Source organism: Bemisia tabaci, chromosome 4, assembly GCF_918797505.1.
Source record: "Bemisia tabaci chromosome 4, PGI_BMITA_v3".
Lineage (NCBI taxonomy): Eukaryota > Metazoa > Arthropoda > Insecta > Hemiptera > Aleyrodidae > Bemisia > Bemisia tabaci.
Genome location: NC_092796.1, coordinates 42,203,538 through 42,221,947, shown reverse-complemented (window position 1 = coordinate 42,221,947; position 18,410 = coordinate 42,203,538). Strand labels below are relative to the sequence as shown.

General features: G+C 40.8%; 1 protein-coding gene across 2 annotated transcripts in view; it reads left to right on the top strand.

Annotated features, from left to right (window-relative positions):
• Positions 1 to 18,410, top strand: part of LOC109033572 (uncharacterized) — a 186,413-nt gene that overhangs the window by 30,640 nt on the left and 137,363 nt on the right. The window lies entirely within an intron of this gene.

Below are 18,410 nucleotides of genomic sequence, written 5' to 3'. Positions count from 1 at the left end.
ATCAGGAAAAATCAGAATTTCATCAGGATTTCCCGAAATGAAAAAAAAAAAAAAAAAAAACTAGACACCCTGTTTAGTGGCTTCGTCATGGTTCAATGGGTCGGTTGTATTGGTCACTGAATCGTTTTTTGATGCTTGATTTTTGTAGATTAGCTAAAATATTAAGATCCGTCCTAACATCAACTTTCTACGTTTAATATTAGCAGAAATATCGCCCTTTAAAAAGTCGGGTTTATGACGTCATCCACCGCGGTTGTGACACCCTCGGTTTCCTCCTCCTTGCTTTCATCCGAGTTTCACATTGATCAACCAGTGCAAATGTGTGTCTCACTGATTAATGAAAGCAAGGTGGAAGAAACCAAGGGTGTCACTATCGCGGTGGATGACGTCAAAGGCTCGACTTTTCAAGCGGCGATATCTTGGTTAGTATTGAACGTAGAATGTTGCTGTTTGTACAGATCTTATTATGTTTAACTGATCTGTCAGAATCTAGCATCAAAATACGATTCTGTGACCAGCGCAACTAACTATTTTCCATGTCAGATTACGATTGGTAATGAAGAGACAAGACGTTAAAGAAGGGAATGAAGGGCAAGAGTCCATTAGGGTAACTGTTGTAAGCCTCCAACGCAACGACGGGAGGACACCGATCAATAAGCATGCATGAAAGATTATCGGTGCGGACAATTAGACCTCTCAAGGCTTACGAGTCGAGTTATTGACATTCTATACCTCCTAAAACCCTGAGCGGCAGAACTGGGCGAGTTGAGGGAGCCACGCTCATTTCCAACGTCTCTCCTTCAAGAACCCGGGTAGGCAGAATAAGCTGCTTGGAAGCCGCATTAGTTAATAAAAGGTGGTTTTCCAGGAACTCCAATAATGTGCACTTTAACTCACTTTCAAAAACTTGAATAGCTACTCTGAGCGGCTTGTAAACCGTAGTAAATGGTTGATCGTGGCAATTTTGGGCATGACCTTTTGTGACGTGTTGATTTTCAACAGTTTAAAATCATCCGAGGCCGGCCAAAAAATGAATGGGATCATAATGGTAGATACTCGTAGCTGGATACTTTTTCTTCCATTTTCATTATTTATTTAATTAATAATTTATGTAATAATAATTTAATTTTGTCTCAGCAAAAAAGTAAAAAACAGACATAATCTTGGACATTGTCGAACATTAAAAGCACCGTGGCACGGACGCAAAATAGAGGAAATATCATGAAATTTAGCGTTTTAAAACGCAATATTCCATCAATTATCCGGAAGAGGCCCCCCGGAACATGCCCCCCCCTCCCCGTAGTGAGAGAGTCCCTACCCTTCAACGGGAAATCTCTCATAACCCCAAAGGAGCCGGTAAATCAGGGAGGATCCCGTAAAGGATTAAGTCCTGGGCCATTTTTTCTGGCCAGTTCAAGGTTTTCCGCGATCCGCAGAGATATGGCATTATCGATGACTTAAGTGCAAAACCACGTATCTTCGTTTGCAACGTTGCAGATCTCTCGTCATACTTAATTTTGTCTCCGGGAAAATAGTAAGAGCATTTTCTTGAAGATTTCCTTGATTTTTCTTCTCTGTCAGCAGAATATTCAGCGTATAAATTTCAAGCTGAAAAGTTGGCTTGTTTCTCCTCGAAAAAATATGAACAGGAGCGGAAATTTTGAAACACTTGCAATGAAGATACGTGGTTTCGCAATTTAGCCATCGATATTTTGTACCCCTGCTTCAACGAGGATAATGTATGATAAGCTCCTTTCAAGCAACCTCAAAAGGGTGAGCAATTTTCTCGGAGGGATATTCGATCGCTCAACGGGGCCTTTGAAGGCTCGAAATGTCGGTCATCAGTGGCGTGGCGTGAATTGCGATGTATCGATTGTTATGCCATTTAAACCTATGGTAAAGAATCGATTATTAAGGTGTTCGCTGCGAACACCCTGTCTATCGATTATTTTCCATAGGTTTAAATGGCATAACAATCGATACATCGCAAAGCACGCCACGCCACTGTCGGTCATGCCCCACACGGAGACCCAAGCGAGCCCGCGCACACACCGAGGGAATAAAGTGTGAAACCCGGCGTTTTATTTCGAAATCCAGGAGCGGTGAATTGCGGTCACACTATAAACCTTGTTTGCACAAGCGTGTCTCGGTACATCTTGTTTGCCGAGCGTTGGAGAGTCGCTGCCAGCAAGCTTTTCACGCTGATGCCCGGATCATATCAATGTTTTTCAACCAGCTAAACCCCCCGGGAAAGAGGGGATGATGGCTGCTCATCCACTTAAGTAGGAGAGAGGTTCGACGAAAGGGTGTAGAGGGTTCATGATTAAGAAGCTTATTCATTGAGCAACGGGGGGTTGAATCGTGTATGGATCAGAATTATTTTCAAATAAAATGAAATAACTTTGAAGAGTCATAACCTTGCAAATAATATAATGAACCACTAGACAAGGTACAAATTTAAGCATTCTGATACATGTTTCCCAGTCAGAATTTCACGTAGAGCACGATTCGCACAACGAAAATTACATAAACCAACCCCTAACGAAGATATCAAAGTTTTTATTTCACATTGGTTACGAGGAATTTAAACTGCTCGCTCACAAGAAACTCAAAGCTCTACGTGAATCAAATCGCGCACTACAACGGTTTCAGCAAGCTTCTCAGTCGAGCAAAGTCCATGTTCCACCATGCGTTGTTCAAACCATGAGCAATTTGCTACAGCTGAGCCAAAGCGTCAAGATTGAGGTTGCCAGATTTTTACATCGCAGGGACTGTCATGATAACGTTTAGCGCGCGATGTGAATAACAAAGAGCATTGAGTTTTCATGAGCGGGTGGTTTGAATTCACGCACCAAGAATCATTGAATATCTTCGTAAAGAGTTGATTCCGGTAATTTTCGTTGTGCGTATCGTGTTTTACGTGAAATTTTGGTCAAGAAACATGTATCAGAATGCTGAAATTCGTACCTTATCTAGTGTCCCATTAACAAAGACTTACATTACAGCCAAAGACGTCTTTCGGGCATAGCCCATCCTCAGTAGCTTACAAAAATTCAGTAGCTCAAGTTAAAGAATTATTTTAAAAAAATTGAGGTATGTGTGACCCCCACGAATTGGGAAAACCAAGCTGTAAGCCTGTACACCCGTCCTAAGTAAGAACGGCGTACGCGCCACTAGATAGAATTTTGCCAAATTTTTTCGAGAAATCACGAATTTCCAAGAAATTTTTTGAATATTTCTCCTCCGACTTTTCGCAGGATTTCATTCGTAATTTGATCTGAAAGTCTAAAAATTTCAAGAAAAAATATGCACAACTTTCTTTAAAAATTAATATTATCTAATAAAAAGTTGGCAACATTCGAAATCTTATTAGGCGTTTTTACTTAGCACGGCAGTTTTTTTTTTTTATTATTATTATTAAGTGTTTTTATTGTCATTTGTATACATACATACATATAAGTCGCTTTACAGCATTCCCTCGCGCTCTACGACTCCTAACCTCCACTGCTCTCTTTCAAACCACAAATCTTGGGGGATTGAGCACCTTAACATTTCCGCTTCAATCCCTTCCCTCCAACCTTTCATTGGGCGCCCTCTGCGTCTTCTCCCAGGAGGAACCCAGTCAAGGACCTTCTTCGGCAACCTGTCTCCTGCCAGTCTCTGGACATGACCATACCAGATGAGTTGTTTCGTCATAATGTCATGCACGATGGTCTGCTTGGCATCCATGATTTCCCGTACCGTCTCATTCCTGACGCGATCCTTTCTGGAAATACCAGCGGATCTACGCCAGAAGTCCATCTCCGTTGCCTCTAAAACCTCCCGGGTCCGGGTATTTGTATACATATGATAATATATAACAATGTGTGCTAAGAATAAATATATACAAAGTCTAAATACATAATAGCACGGCAGTATATTATTCGATTTATTTTCAATTTAGTTTTTTTAGTGGCGTAATAAATTCTGAGACGAAACTAGGCAACATCTATTATAGTTAGGCGGATTCCGATCAAATACTTCCAATTAGACTACATTCGCAATTAGGGACCACAATTTCTGGCTCATTCGTAAAAACATTCATATGCTTAAGGAAATTAAGAGTACATACATTGTTTCTAAATTAAACCAGAAATTGTAGTTCCTAATTGCAAAATGTGGTCCGATTAATGTCTTTCTACTAAAACAGACCATTGTTGCATTAATTGGATTTAATTTTGCAATCAGGTAGAATCTGCAATTTCTGGCTCATCCATAAAAACACTAATGGGCGTAGGGAAACTAGTGGTACGAGCGTTGTTTCTAAACTAAGCCAGAAATTGTAGTTCCTCATTGCAAAATGTGGTCTGATTAATGTCTCTCTATACTTAAACAGACCATTGTTGCGTTAATTGGATTTAATTTTGCAATCAAGTAGACTCTGCAGTTTCTGGCTCATCCGTAAAAACACTAATGGGCGTAGGGAAACTAGTGGTAACGAGCGTTGTTTCTAAACTGAGCCAGAGATTGTAGTTCCTAATTGCAAAATGCGGTCCGATTAATGTCTCTCTACTATAAAACAGACCATTGTCGCTTTAATTGGATTTAATTTTGCAGTCAAGTAGACTCTGCAGTTTCTGGCTCATCCGTAAAAACACTAATGGGCGTAGGGAAACTAGTGGTAACGAGCGTTGTTTCTAAACTTAGCCAGAGATTGTAGTTCCTAATTGCAAAATGTAGTCAAATTAATCGTCGCCAATTCGACATGGATCCGGTAACTCGGACGTAGAAACCAAAACAGGAGGAAATCGAGGGGGATTGACTTGATAGCGCCTCGAAACACCGGTCGAGAAGCGAAGTTGAAGTTGGCGATGAATTTTTCACGAAGGCAACTTGGCCGAGAGGGACCAGAACCGGGAACTGCGAGTAAACAGCTCACCCCGGGGTCGACGCTCCGCTGAAACTTTAAGACACAGAGCGGAATATCACGGTGCATCCAGATTCACGACCCTCGACTTTTTCAAAACACGTTACCTCGGTTTTTTTTTTAACTCGCACTTGAAACTTTCCAAACTCTTCGTTCCTCCGAAGTTATGGCGTAACTTTATTTCGACTCGAACCCCGGGAATCGTGGAGCTATACGGATGATAGAGATCGTCTCGACGAAGAGTTTTGCCTACGTGTTAGGAGAGCGTCGAACTGCGACAAGACAGTGAGTAAAATACGGACTTAGGAAGAGATCTCGAATTGTAAGGAATGAAGTACCCCATTGAAGTGAATGCAATTTTTCAAGAACGCATGACTTTTTACATCTAAACGAGCTTGTTTCGTAATTTTTGATTGTGACATTTTTGAAAAAAAGAGACTTCGTTGAGTTGAATGTAGTTATTCATGAATGCAGGACTTCTCTTTTTATCCAAATGATCTTAATCTGTAATTTTTAATCGTGTAGTAACAATAGAAACCATGAAACATCTTCTGAATTGCAAAATTCAAATAGTCAAATTTCCGGGTTAGGTTTTACATGTTCAGTATTGTTTCCCTCCCCCCCCCCCCCCGGAATTTTCAATGATTAAAGCGCGCACCGTGGTGTACGAGTATACGCAATGCGTGAAGTATTCTTACAGTCTTGTAGGCGCCCATATTGGCCAGGCGCGCACCGTGGTTTACGCGCAATGCGTGAAGTATTTTCGCAGTCTTGTAGGCGCTGAGAAGCGTCGAGCGTGCACCGTGCTGTACGCGCAATGCGTGAAGTATTCCTTCAGTCTCGTAGGCGCTAATATGCTTTCCGTGCCGATCGCACTGATCGTGAGATAGGCGGGATTAGTTTCTCGCCGAGTCAGCGTTTTTCGACTTGGCACCGCCTTTAAGTTATTGCACACTCTGTAAGGGTTACCATCATTTAAATGATGAAACAATGACAATATCTAGGTAACTAATATTCCTTTGTTTATTTATATGGGTAGGTATTTATTAAAAGTCTTAAACGAAATAATTGAAAGTGTTCATTGTCGCGTGCTGTTAAAAAAATAATATAAGCCCGCTTAGTAACTTTTGGTGAAAATTACTGCGATTGAATTTAATTTTAATCGAGATAACTGCAAGCATTTTAATTTTTTTTAGGGGGGGGGGGGGGCGCACAACGCGACCGCAATTTAAACAGTGGTTGTACAGAGTTGTAATTTGGTTCACAAAAATTCTCGGACTCCGTCCATAGTGCGACGCGACGTGTCATAGTAATTGTAATTATAGTAATCACTCCGGATTACTTGAATTAATCTCCACGACCTAACCTCAAAATCACCGACATGTCCGTACTCTCTCTATGTAACCTTAAACACTATTTTGCTGGGCAGAGATAGAACGTAGGAATGCATTTGAATCCAACAATCTGATGACTCGAACGCGGGAAATCAAGAGCTCAAAAAGCTCTCTCTGTAAACTAGATTCTCCGGAGCCGACAAAATACGGTTGATACCCGTGAAAAGGACGTTTTAAGCGGGTCTTGAGCGATTCACGACTCGCGTCTCGGCCGGGCAATCGGTAATGGAGACAGTTGCAACCGCTTTGAGGTGGAAGGAGTGACGGTGGTGAGGCGGGAGCTTCGAGGGCGGCGGGGGGTGGGGAGGGGGCGCAGAGTGCAAAAGGGTGAAAGCTGAAGAGGCGTTAGGGTGAAATGCAGGGAGTGAAATTTTAATATAAGTGGTCGTCCGCTGTGACACGTGAAATAAATTACTCTCAGCGAGCAGCGCGAGTCCCAGCAGACACTGACGCCAAGCCTCGTCGCTGAGGAAGATGACTTATTTTGAACCCTGAAGACAGCCCAATTGGGCGTATCTATGCTGGAAAAAACCGCGTACAGACGGATTAAATACAAATTCAATCTGTATTTTATAGATAAATTAAATCGAAAGATAGCCAATCCATAAATGATTGCGTGCTTCGAAGTTTTAGTTGATGTAACTCATGTTTTTTAAATAGTTGACTTTCGTGCAAAATAATTTTTGATTGGATCAGTTTTTACCATTAGGTATTCATTGTTTTTTTTTTAAATTTTGCACTGTAACGTCAAAATTATTTTTTAAAAATTGGGGAAAAGAAATAAAAATCCGAACTATGACTCTTCAAATTAGGTTTAAGGAAACTCTACAAATCATGCTCAACTCCCATTTTTACCTTGCGATTTCGAGGATTGTTTGTTATGCAATACAACAATCAATATAGCATACAATCATACATTTTGCGGAAAATTGACGATGTCGCGAAAAAAAATCAGAAATACTTTACTTCACCGGTACCTACAATAGGCAACGCTGGAATGAAGTTAAGGTGTAATCGAAAGAAGAAAAGTTACGCTCTCAGTCAGTATAGCATGCGATAGATACTTCACGATTTTCATCATAACGCCTGGATGCAACTATTCGAACTCTATGGATGTCCGTGTTGCATACGCACGGAATTGAAGGCGCTTTGACTGTCTGAGCGTACACCGCATCATCTGCGATTTAGGGAGCAGTACTGTGAGGGTCCAAACAGACAGATCGCTTTCAATTCGTCGTTTATACAGCAAAGCAGTGACGTGGCGTGCTTGCGATATATATTGATTGGATCTGTTATTAAATCTATGGAAAAATTAAATTTATGTCTCTTAATTTCCTACGTGGCAATAATTTTTACCTGTTTTTTATTGTTGCAGGTAAGCGCCAAGAAGGATTCTTATTTTTCCCTTATCCTCGCTGATCATGCAAGTATTATGTGTGGCTCTATTAATTAATTAGTTAATTAAATTATAGTGTGTAAGTAAAATTCATCGCAAATGTCCGTAAAAAAAAACCTTGGTCCACGTAGGAACAATGTTCAGTGGAGCGATGTTTGTCAGGTTGATTAAAACATCAGGTTTTTAGGTTTCGACGGGTAGTGCACTCAAACCCTCTTACAATTTTGCGAGCGACTTACTTAAAATTCGTGCCAACAGAAGGCGGGAAGGGTTATTATAATTCGGCAATTTCGTTCCCGGAATATGACAAAATAGAATTTCAAGTAGTGTCTTCTTGAAATTGCGCCATTGAATCGCAAACTTTAAACCGCCCTAACTCCGGTTCAGTTATACATCAGTTTTACGTTTTATATCTCAGAATATTCACAAAATGCTTCTTGCATACCTCGATACCCAAATCAATTTTGCGAGATATCTTTGTACCGAGGACTAAATTTTTTTTTCCTATGGACGGTCAAATCGATCATTCAATACATCTATTCACTGACCTGGATCATTAACGTAGGTCAAATAGATCATTCAATACATCTATTCACTGACCTGTATCATTCACATGCGGCCTCGCACCCCCTCTTTTATTTTTTAAGCATAATTCGGCACTCAAGCGCAGAACAGTAACTCAACTTCATTTTTAAGGTATTTCCAGTTATCAGGGGCATATTTTAGAGATCCCAAAGCAGCAATCTTAAGCGATGTAATCGAGTTAGGCAAAAGTCAAGTTCGGAGTTCAACGCTACTTTTCGCCCAATGATGATTGATATGAGCAAGTTGTCGATCAAAATTTCAAATAAAATCGACCTAATGATAGCAGATGAACATCGGGCTGAACACTTCGCTAAGCGGGCTTTTGCAAATTCAGTCGGGAACGTGAAACCGATCGCTCAGTTCCTTGGTTATATAGTCATACTTAGGAAGGAGATATCAGTGTGAGGTCTCTAAAATATATTGCTTTTAGTTACCTCTATATTTAGATTCTAATTTGAATTGTCTCCCTACGGAGCTAGTGCAAGACAGGGCCACTAAATTCCTTTCAAACACGTGCACAACCATCATTGAAGATCTCTCACACGCCAATAACTCAATTTTTTCTGATGGAATGTAGGTTACCTACGTAACTTTTTGCGTTAGGATATTGAATGTCTTAAGGAGAAGCTACATGAGTTGCTCTGTACTCCGTTCAGGATATCTGAACTCGCTGCTTGAGGATATATGTCGACATTTATTCGAAACCCTCTGAAGTGGGAATTGCGATCTCAAACCGAACATCCGCCGAAGTTATAAAGAAAAGTTACCTCTGAGAGAATTCCCGATTTGACCGATACCTCGATACCTCGTTGAAAAATTAAGTAAAACTCTCGTAAAAAGGTTATGGCATTCGACCATAAAACTTCTTTTACTGCCTCGTTGCATGTGGTAGGTTATTATGTCGAACTGGATGCATCGATCTCTGCCCCAGGAGATTCTGCTCTAGCTTGAATTAGAGGAATGTATTTTCCGCCGTATGTTGCCATCAAAATTGCACGTTCCTCCCGAAATAATAAATAGATTACTTGTCTTTCCTCGAAGAACTACAACCCATTGTCAGGTACAGAATAGCTTTGAATTTACTATGTTTCTTTCAAGGGAAGTGAAAGAGAAAGAAGATACTCGGGGTTACTACCTTCATAGCGTATACACCGAACCCATAAGGATTACTAATTTTAGGTCCATAGATTAGTCGAAATTACGATCAACTGAAAAAATGTCTATCAAACGGAACTATGTGCATTATGGCGTGAGCCCTGTTATGCACGTACTCTTATGGGTCTCAGGGTTTATGTCTCAATGCACATAGTTCCGTTTGGCAGAAATACGTCCATACTTTGTGTATTCATCGGATAGGTCGATTTATTGAAATTCGACACGTGCCTGTGCTGTGCATGCGGTACATGCAATGGAAGGTTTAAAAATCTAAATATATTTGAGTTCGTCAAAGTCGAAAAGCATGTACGGAAGTGATAAAAGAGGAGAAGACTGTTTGAAATGTCCTTCAATCAATCGATTTCCTGACCAATCCTTGACGCCTTAACTCTCTTCCCAGGATCCCAGCGATCCTATAATTTCCGAATTTTCTTGATCTGGCGCACCCCCCCCCCCCAAAAAAAAAAAAATCTCCGCGCACGCTTAAGCTGCCGTGCTAAGGAAGAACGCCGTATGAACGTTCGAGAGTTGCCAAATTTCCTTCAATAAAATGTTCATTTTTGAGGAAAGATAGAATATTTTTCCTTGAAATTTTCCGGAATTTCGGATGAAATAGCGAACAACATTATCTGTAAATTTGGGAGAAAAATAATCATGAGTTAACCAGAAAATTCGTGTTTTATAAATGGACATTTGGCAACGCATGAAGGTTCATACGGCGTTTCTTTTTATCGCGGCAATATGCTGCCGCACTGAGGAAGAACGCCGTATGAACATTCGAGAGTAGCCGAATTTCCTTCGACAAAATGTTTATTTTTTGGATAAAGTTATGTATATTTTCCTCCCAATTTTTCAGATAATTTTGTTCTCAATTACACTTAAAGTTCCTGAAAGTTTCAGGGGAAAATATACATATCTTCACCCAAAAATAAACATTTTATCGAAGGAAATTTGGCTACTCTCGAATGTTCATACGGCGTTCTTCCTTAGCACGGCAGTATGGACCTACGGAGTAACCAACCCCACGATCGTGCAAACGCTACACGTATGTGTTTCAACAAGAGCGCGTAACGAGATGATTCAATTTAAAATGTAAAATCCGTTGGTAAGATCATAAACAACTCGAGTGGGTGAAAGCACCGCACACCGGTTTGAGAGGGCGGGTTTTCTGTCGTCTATATCGCTGTTCCGGAGAGGGTCGAGTGCTACCCCTGCCGCCGCGCCGCTTTGATAGCGGGAGAGGAAGAAGTGTCCTCGACAAAGGAAGTTCAGAGGACCGGTCGCCGTTTTGACGTCGGAGGGCCTGGCTCTCGTCTCTCGAGCAGGTCGAGAGAAGCCTCGAAGATATCGCGATGTATTACTCTTTATGAAGGAGCCGTCCTCGCTTAAGAATGGGGGGGGGGGGGGTGGAGGATGAGGAAAAAATTACCTCGAGCAATAATTTCCTTAAAACTCGGCGAGAGAGAAGTTGGGATCATTCCGGGCCACTTTCAAACTTTTGCTCGGGTGAAAAAATAGTGTTCTGATCTGCCGGAAGGATCTTTAGGCACAGGGGCACAGAGAGGGGGCAAATCTATGAAACTTTTTCTAGCAAGAAGAGGTTGAATCATGCTTCGTTGTCGCAGAAACAACGTCCAAGCTTTGCATTGCTGCTCTTATTGTGGATAGAGTTTCAATCTTACAAGCCCCCATGGCAAATGCTCCTAAATAATTGGACTGCATTTTGCAATTTGGACCTATAAATTCTGGCTCATCTGAATAAACACTTATGTGCATAGGGAAACTAATGGCACATACGTTGTTTTTAAACCGGCCCGGTATTTATAGTTCCTAATTGCAAAATGTAGTCAAATTGGTCATATTGGATATTGCCTCTACAAAATCACCGCAGCCCTGATTTTTCCGATTGGCGATTTTCCGTCAATAGGCATGGAACTGGACTTGTGAAAAAAACGGTTGCAATCTCGGCTTAACTATACAGAATGAAAAACAACTTAATCGGCCAAAATACACATAATAGAAGAACAACTTGATTTGGGGAGAAGGCTGCAAAAAAACAACAAAGGATAAACAAAACCCGGATCTCCCCCGAATCTATCTGTTGGAAAAATATTGAATTTCTTGGAAATTTACCGGAAAAGTACCGGTTTTTTGCCAGCCTATTTTAGCAGACACCCTGGTTCTGCTAAAAATTCCGCGCAAAATCGCAAAGTCTGAGCAGCTTTGCGAAGCCTACACATCGCTCCCGCAAAACAAGCTGAAAAGTCTCAATTTCTTCCGGTGAAATTTTATTTCGCACCTCCGGTAATGATTCAAGTTCCGCAGCAGGTCAATCGAAGTTTTTCCGTATTCGGATCGTATTCCTGAAAGTGAGACGCTAATGAACTCCCCCGCCCTTTATCCTCCCCTCGCCCCCTCCACCCCCCTCACTCCCCTCACCCCTCGTCTCGCCGTTCTTACCCAGAGCAAAACCCGCGAATCTTGGCGATCGCGTATTTCCCGAGACGGATGGAAATCCGCGCCGTTTCCTCGGGACTCGGAGTGGAGGAGGGGAGGGGGCTGGAGGGTGAAGGTGTTGGGGGTGGGGGGATAAATGAGCTGTGTAAAGGGAGCCCTCTGGCAGTCGTTAGCGACTGGAGAGCGCGGGATTTATTCAAAGCCCGGCGAAAGGAGGGCAAACGCTACTCTTGACCCGCATCCGAGCTGTTAAAAATTGATGAAGCGAAATAAGTTTTCATAACATTTCCCGCTCCTGCTTTTCGCTGCCGGCTCGGATTCCTAATCTCGGCGCGCCGTCTCCGGTGGGGCCTCTTCGTCTTCAGTGGCGTGGCGTGTTTTGCGATATATCGATTGATCTGCCATTTAAACCTACGGAAAAGTATCGATAAACAGGGTGTTCGCAACGAACACCGTAATAATCGATTCTTAACCATACCTTCAAATAAGGAAATATCGATAATCGGTCATTCACGCCTCACCACTACTGTTCGTCTAATGTTCGGGGGCGTATCGATGGGGAGCCGAGGTTTTGTTCCCCTCGTGTTGTAAGTTTAACATCCGCCAGCGTGTTGGATTAGTCTACATCGGAGTTTCCAACAGCGTGGAAAACCTGGAGAAGTCGGGGGATTTCCTCGAAAAGGGCGAAAAGTTGGGTCTTATGTAGATTGACATAAACACCGGAAAAAGAATCTTTGCCGTCCAATCTTACAATTTTTGTACTTATGAATTTGTCAGGAAACGATGGGGCTATCTATCGTGGTGAAAAATTTATAATGGCCGACCGCATCTGATTTTGGGGGAAATATAAGAGATTTTTTCGGGGAAGATGTGCGGGAAACATTTCAATTTGGCCCGGGATACCCAGAAAAGTTGGAGAGTTGTTCTTCCAAAGTTTACTGAGAATCCTGTACCTATGTAGCTAGCCGTAATTTTAGTCTCTAGCATATAAATCGAATTTGTAACATTAGAAATAGGCTTTCTAAGAATAATTGATTCTCAGAGTAAAAGATCATCTCTGAGATAATTAGAATGATTAATTTGCCATCACAGAAAATACCTGAGAAAAACTATTGCCGTTTTGCAAAAGTTCGATGTAAGATTAGTCCTTAAAATCTTGGAATTTGTGACTGCTAACAAGTGTGCGTTTAAATTATGGAATTTTGTCCTTTAAATATTGTATTTTTTGCATTCGTAAATCATTGTCACCCTCGCGGAAGGAACCATTTCCAAAAGTCAACTCATAACTTTTAAAAACTCTCCATTTTATGATAATATACTAAAAACCTCCATGTACCTCCAATAATCACAGAAATCATGTGGGACTTCAACATGGAAATAAACTGATCAAGCCAGCTATAAATATGGTCTTAAAGGTGAGAGAGAGGCTCCGTCAGATCGCTTTTCCGCCGACAGACGTAGCCAGTTGATAGCAGCGCCTGAATACAACTATTCCAGCTCTGTGGATGACCGTGTTGCCTAAGATAAAATTGAAGGCGCAACAGTTCCCCGAGTACGTGCACTGATGCCGAGCTCTGGACGGCCAGACGTCGCGCGTCACCGCTAGAGGAGGAAGTTTCGTCTTATCGCCCGTCCTCCGGCGTATGGGCGTATCTCGATATTCGCATGAGCTCCAGGAAGCATAGATTTATATGTATAACAGGGTTTACGTGGAAATTGAGGTATGCCCTTTTACACGCTGAGAGGGGTGACGATATTAGCGGTAGGTATTTCAGGCGTTCGACGGACGTTGACCGCACTATTTAGCTCGACAACCCGAAATCTCGGTTTCTGCAACCATACGCTTTCTTCAATTCGGTTTATTTAAAAGTTCGGCCAGCGAATCGAATAGTGCGGCCGATGTAGAACAGCGCACACACATTCTTTTAACTGCTTCGTAAGCTTTCTTTTCTTTTTTTTTTTCAATGTGCGCAATATTCCAATTGATTACACAGACTTGTAAATTTTAGGTCATGCTTCTTTTTCAGAGATAAGGTAATTGATTCGAATGTATTATTCAGCACTAAGTTTGCAAACAAATTTCAAAAAAATGCCATCATGTCAAAATCGTTTGAAAATTAAAAATGTTGGTTTCCTATGGGAGGAACTTTAAACCGTGAATTAAAAAAAAAAAATCCTTATGTATCATTTTCTCGATTTCAGCTCTGATAGACGTATGATCTTCGTTTTGTAATAAGGATCCACTATTTCCGGCTGATTTTAGAAGCACCTTATACGACATCGGTTTTCCTGTGCAGATGAGTGCCTTTATGGAAGAGCAAGAGATAGTGGTTCCTTATTGCAAGATGTAATCCACATATGCATGCACCACTCACTTTATCACGAAACGACGAATCATGACCTGAAAGTCATAGGCTTATGTTCGTCTCATTTCTCAAAGGCACGCTGAATCTCAGTCCAGTATTCGGGAAAGAAATGCAATCATGAGGAACACAACCGAGGGATTGGAAGCTTATTAGCTTTGAGAAAAAATTTAACTCTAAAAGGATGAATGCCGCGGCGATGCGACTCATCTCCCGCGGTGGTGTATACGCGAGTTCTATGCTCGCGAGGAGCATATTTTTATACGAACAAAGGAAATTAGAGGAAAAGAAAAAGTCGTAATTGGAAGGTTATAACTCTCGGAAAAACCGAGGTTCATCTGCACTCTTTCCAGGAAAATTTCCTTTGACCACGCGGAAATAGACTCCGACGGCGAACGGATGTTAATCCCGTGCTCTCCCTCCGAGTGAAACCAAATCGCTTTCCCATCACAGACTCCGCCGTCCTGAAGAAAAACCCCGTATGATCATTCGGATGTTGCCACATCTGATAAAGTGTAAATTTTCGGGAAACTTGTGATTTTTCTTTCATCGAGTTATTGAGAGAAGTTTCTTTGCAATTACATGCAGTTGCCGAGTCGAGTTGTACATCTGCAACTGTACTGAGAGTTTTGAAAAAAAAACCGTATGTGCAATTATGTTGGACTTCTATCTAATTTGTCAGATGGAGATACGGTAGGAATTTTAAAAGGGGGATTAAAGAGGAGAAGGAGGAGGAGAAGAGGTAAAGGAAGCACAATACTGCAAAGAAAAATTAGAAGATGAAATTGATGAAGGAAAAAAAAGAAGAAGATGAAAGAGATGGAGAGAAAAAGAAGGAAAAAGAAAGGAAGAAGACTAAGGAAGAGAATAATCTTTTCTTCGTTCTCTTCCTTTTTTTATTCATTTTTTCCCTTCATTTACCTAATCATCTTCATTTTTTTTCATCTTCTTTTTCTTTTTCCTCTTGTTTATCTTGGTTGCTTTCTTCATCTCTTTCTTCTTTCTCTTCTTGTTCTACTTCTTCTCCTTCTTCCCCTTCCTCCTTCTCTTTTGTTTTCTCTTTCTTCCACTTGTTCCCTTTTCCATCCTTCCCTTCTTATGTATCCTTCTCCTCCCCTTACTCTTCTTTTTACACCTCTTCTTCATCTCCTTCTTTTATTTCATCCTAATTCTTTCCATCCCTGTGACGTTAATTAGGAGTCCTAAACTGTTGCAAATAGGTAGTTTTTCAAAACTCTTACTGTAGAATGACGCTTGTGCCTGGCTGTATCTAATTTAATCCAAAGTAAGTGTATAAAACTGTCAATTGGTATTTGGAGTGTAGCCGAGTGCTAGAAATAATGTAAAATTTTCTTTAAAAAACTTACATTTTATTAACAAACTTAGACCTTTTTGAAGAAAATTTTACATTATTTCTAGCACTCGGCCACACTCCAAATACCAATATATTCAGTGCTACTACCTTTCAGACATTATATTACAACGTTCGCTGATTTTGAAAACTGTCAACAAAGAGGAAAAAGGGGGGAAAAGTCACATGAGTTAAGGAAGAAAATAACAATTTATTTGAGTAAAATTGGCAATAAAATGTTCGTACGGTGTTCCTCCTTAGGACGGTATCCTTTATCCGTTCGCTTATCGTCAGAGGTCAGCGCATTTTCCTCCGGACAGAGCCGCCAAGGCGATTTTCACCTCGCAACACAGTTCTTTTCAGCGGACGGACAAGGGGATGGTGGAGGAGACGCGAGGAGATAAAAGTGGGGGAGCTTACGGTCGAGGTTTTCGCGTTAAAAAACCACCACCACTTCCCTCATCCTCCTCTCTCGATGATCGGCAAATCCGATTCGAGGGTGAATCAACAAATTCTGCGCATTTGCATTCTGAATGCATTTTGAACCTGAACCTGGATATCAAGCTCCTTTTAATGCGCTAACCGAGCGGGTTCGTTCTGGAAAATAGACTCCCACGACTGGGCAGATTAAATGAATATCGAATGACCGTGATCGGTGAAAAGCCTCCTGCCAAGATAGGGATTTTAATAATAAGTGCTGCCATCTGTGAGTGGATCGCGAACTAGCGTGTCGATCATTTTCAGTCAACGGTGCTGGCATCGATGTGCCTTGTTTGTTATCAATTTTCTCTTTTTCTCAGATCCCGGCCACCACCGTGTAGGGCTCAGGTTTTTCATCGGTTTTTTTTTTTTAAATTTTTATTGTTTCCGACTGAAAATGACACAGTTTTGAGTTAAAACGTCTCGGGTTTTATTAATTGTGTATTTTTAGCCTTGTTTCCCGTTTTTACTCCTTGTTTTTTTCACTGTTATCATTGTCTCGGGCTACTCTTAAAAATTTGTATCTACGATACGGATTTAGCCATCAGGTTCATTCGATAACGATTTAATAATCGACCCGCCGGGAAGATTAAATCGATCAATTCGGAACGGTTCTGAAATTTTTGAGAAATGTTTATAGTTGCAGAAAAATAGTTTTATAAGGTTTCCAAAGGAAATCTTTTGACGTGCCATGAAGTTAACATTGACAAAGGTCTTCCAGTTCGAGAATAACCCATCTCTAGAGTTTTCAATCATTTATAGTTTTGTAAGATCTAAAAGAATGAAAACTTATTGGTACACCTACTGCTGTCTATTAGCCTTCTGAGATATCCTTTCATCAGCAAAATGCACCGAAAATTTATTAGAGCGTCGTAAAAGGCAGTTTGCTTCAATTTGTGTTTTGCATTTTCGTTTTTATCCAATTTTTTCTCTTTTGAGTTGGAATGTTTCCGAATTAAACGATCCAGTTGTCTTTTTCGCAAAGAAAACGCAAATTACACAAGTACGTATTTGACTGACCATGGGAAAAAGAGCCTTACTCAACAATAGTTCAAGATTGCGCCATGGTTCCTCGCAAGCTTAAACAAGTCTTTTACGCACATTTTAGGACAAACAAGTCCATCAATGTCAATATGTACAGATTTTTATTTGGACTAATCTTTTGCATTTTCATTCCCTGTCTGATAAGGCATACCTTCCAATTGAAAATGTAAATTAGGGTATGTGCCCTCTTCAGGGTGATTCCTGTCAAATTTTTGGGGGCCCCTAACGTATAGTTTCCTTTGACATAGAAGCAGCTTAAGCGTATAATTTTTAAGTATATCCGTAAAAAACTTAGCAGCGGGGAAACACGTTTACAACACCCTGTTGGTATAATTCATCATTCATGATGGAAGTTAATGGAGAATAGATAATATTGCTCATTCTCGAGAATCGCCGTTAATTTGTCATGTTAATTACACATAATTTCCAAATTACAAATTACTTTGACGCTTTCTATTGTCAAAAATGAAGGACTTCAACTGCTCGAAACTTATTATATATTGATGCTGAACCAGGTTTTCTGTCAGAATCTCAAAATCCTATTTCTGAGTCTTGAAAGATGTGTGTTGGTTTACGATTATTTTTTCCGAAACTTTTGTTAAGTCCAGAGAGTCGTTTAATTTCGTATATTTTTTTGTCAAAAGTTTTGGAAAATCCCTTCATTATGTACGAGTAAATCTAGGATATTTTATTTTTCTGTCACATCGGACTACCAAGTTTTTTCTATCTTCTTTTCTCTTCCTTTCTTTGACGTAGAGACATGATCCACTTCTAAGAAGGATAAATGACGCGAATCCAACCGAGATTTACCTAGAGTCCCTTTATACTGAGAGTCAAGACAATTTGAATCCATTTCTGATTGGTTACCGTATTTTAGGCCTCCACAGTGTCACAAACGGGAATAAAGATTACATTTTTACCAATTGCAAAGATTATAGCCTGGAATGGACCAGGGAATTACGGGTTCGGCAAGGAACAAACGGAATGAGAGGAGGAACGGAGAAAGGCATTTGAGAATGGGCCGATCAAAGATTACGAAAAACGTTCAATTTCTGTAATCTTTATTCCCGTTTGTGACATCCATGAGCCGAATTGTCTTGACTCTCAGTATAAAGGGACTCTAGATTTACCAAGTTAGACTTTTATTTGAAATCAAGATTGAATTCCGCGGGTACTCGCTGCGAGCGGCGAGGAGAGTGTTTTCTCTTTTAGACGCCAGATAGCGATCAAATGCAATCGCGGTGCTTGACTTGCTGGTACGGCGCCACGATCTGTGTTT